Source organism: Meles meles, chromosome 12 (assembly GCF_922984935.1).
Source record: "Meles meles chromosome 12, mMelMel3.1 paternal haplotype, whole genome shotgun sequence".
Lineage (NCBI taxonomy): Eukaryota > Metazoa > Chordata > Mammalia > Carnivora > Mustelidae > Meles > Meles meles.
The window spans coordinates 75,545,655-75,548,525 of record NC_060077.1 but is presented as its reverse complement, the minus strand read 5'-3'; positions in this window follow the sequence as shown (position 1 = coordinate 75,548,525).

Genomic DNA, 2,871 nt, shown 5'->3' with positions numbered 1-2,871 from the left:
GACCAGAACTCACTGTGTAGCTGGCTCTCTCATTCCCCTCACTGACACTGTCCATCCTTTGGGGACACCTGGACCTGCTGAGGCTGGACCCCAGCAATTAGTGAAGCAAACTGAATTCTTTGGAGGGAGATAACATTTTGCTTAATTGGGATTCAAAGTTAATGCTTCTTATCATCAAAACTAATTACACATGTTCATCTATTAATGCTGACCCATATGAGATTTTATATATCTCATCCTTGAAAACCTCTTTTCACATAGAAAGTGACTGACAGACACTGATACCAGTCCACAAGCATGAAAGGTCCCCCAATAATGGGTCCGTGATTAAAGGAGTGAGACTGATACAAAATGAAGGTCAAGCAAAGCTTTATTTCGCTCCAGGCATCAAGAATCAAACTGGAGGGTATGTGTTATGATGAGTGCTGTGAAGTGTGTAAACCTGGTGATTCACAGACCTGTACCCCTGGGGATAAAAATACATTATATGTTTATAAAAATTTTAAAAATTAAAAAAAAAAAAAGAATCAAACTGAACGTTCGGGGCCGCGCCTCTTACAGAGAGTGCGACCTCTCTCCGTTTCACAGACTAGCTTTTAAGGGCAAAGGCCATGTGGTTGGGCCTGGCCACGCACAGGTGGCCAATGAAATTGTAACACACAGAGAAAGGTACACTGTCATGTTAGGTCACACATAAGTGACCAACTGAATTACAATTTACCCTAGTAGATATTTGAATTAGCCTATCACCTGGGTCAGAATTGTCACCCAAAAGGTGGGGCCCATACTCCTTGGTAGCTAGGGAGACAGTATGAGGCCCCCCCAATTGGATGTCTCCACCTGGCCCTACCCACCCTTGTATTTGGGCTTTGTTACCTGGGACCGGTTTCCAGGACTTGTTTTTAAGTAAGTCCCCTGGGGGGAAGGTGGGCAGGGACAGATTAAATTTTACTGCATAAACAACAAAATGACTGTTTAATCCAAGATGGAATCGTTCTGGTTAAATAGGCCCTTACAAAGCATATTATTTTAGTTGAGCACATTTACCATTTGGGATGCATTTACAGAATTCGATTAGATTCTTCACTGGATATTTGCCCTTTTTCGCTTGTCATTAATCACCTCCAATTGAAAGTAAGGTGAAAGTTCTTCAACTGCACATGAATGGATTTTTTTTAAATATGTAAATCTTCTTTGTATTTGCTGGGAGGTCCAAAATATGTTGCCAAAACTAGTTTGAGATTCACAAATACATCCCCTGAAAATGTGTGTGGGAGTGGAAATCTTGCTGCTTATTTTAATATTTGGAAGTACGGAAGTGTTTGACATTACTTAAGATTCAAACGTGAATTGTTACCAAAATGATTTGACCATGGTATAAGATTTGCATATAATTGATGTTTCATCCTGCAGATTTCGGTTGAATTCATTAAGAAACATTCTGAAGTCTGCCTCAGAACTAACTTCCAAAGTCATTTGGTGTTCCATTACGTTTGAGGTTGGTTCTTCTCATTAAAAAATAGATCAATTTTGGCCCCAAGATCAAAAAAGTCATGAGAAAACTTTACCACTGTGGAGCTATCAAACTCACATGTGGCAAAGCAAGAGAGATTTAGCTTCAATTTCTGACAAAAATTCACAGAACTGATGGGTAAGCCCACAAGAGTAAAGAAGTGCACCATAACATGGCTGGTTCAGTAACACACGGTAGACCTGCATACTCCCTGCGGAGCACCTGCTTATGCATAATAACCAAAAATAAGCTTCAGACATTTTACACTTTCACAAGATGTGTAGATTTGTACTATTAAACTTTTCCTTCCCGCTTCAAGCATCTTTTTAAATTTAAGTTGTAATACATCTTAGCAGATTCCACTTCATGTTTAACTGTCATGATTAATTATTCTCAGTTTCTTTGAAATATTCCTCCTTTATTTACAAAACATGAAGACTATTCGTGGAGACTAGTTCTTTTGTCACTTCAAACTCAGCACTGACTTCTGGAATAAAAAACAACTTAGTATCGATTTCATCTTTTGGATTCCTCAAGAACCAAAAAAAAACCCATTAAAATCATTTGCCCTTATTTTTTGTTTTTTTGAGAGGTGGCAGGGGGGCAAAGAAAGAGAGAAGTGGGGGAAGGGCGAGGGCAAGGGAGACTCTTAACCCACCCCAGAGCTGACATGGGGCTCCATGTCACGACCTTGAAATCATGACCTGAACAGAATTCAAGAGTTGGGTGCTAATGGACCCAGGTGCTCATCATTTACCCTGATTTTTAATTTATTATTGATATTGCTCTTAAAGTTGTCAACTCTTTGGTCAACTATTCCCCACAAAAGGCAACAGTCTTACACAAGTTTATTTTCTCTGGACACGTCCCTTCAGTTGCTGTAATCAATCATAATTTAACTAACCCACTATCAATAAATAAGTTTCCCTTATTTGGCTAACAAGCCACTTAAAACACCATGGCTTCAACCTCGTTTTCATTTTATTTTTATGAAGAAATTTGCTGTAGTTACTACAATTTTTTTTCTAATTTGACAGTTGCTTTTCTGTGAAATAGAGATATTACAATGAGTACTTAGTCTATAATGTTGACATAGATTGCATTCTTTTACTTGTCATAAAATACTCATCTTTTAAATTTTATGCAACCATTTAAAAATGTGAAAAACATTCTTAGCTTGTGGACTGTACAAAGGCCAGCAGCAAGCTAAAATTTGACCTGTGAATCATAGTTTGCTCACCCCTGCTCTAGAACACATTTCTCTCCATCATCTAGAAAGGTATATGAGAATCAGTTAATCACCAGTCTGGGTGGCTCAGTCAGTTAAGTGTCCAATTCTTGATCATGATCTCAGAGCT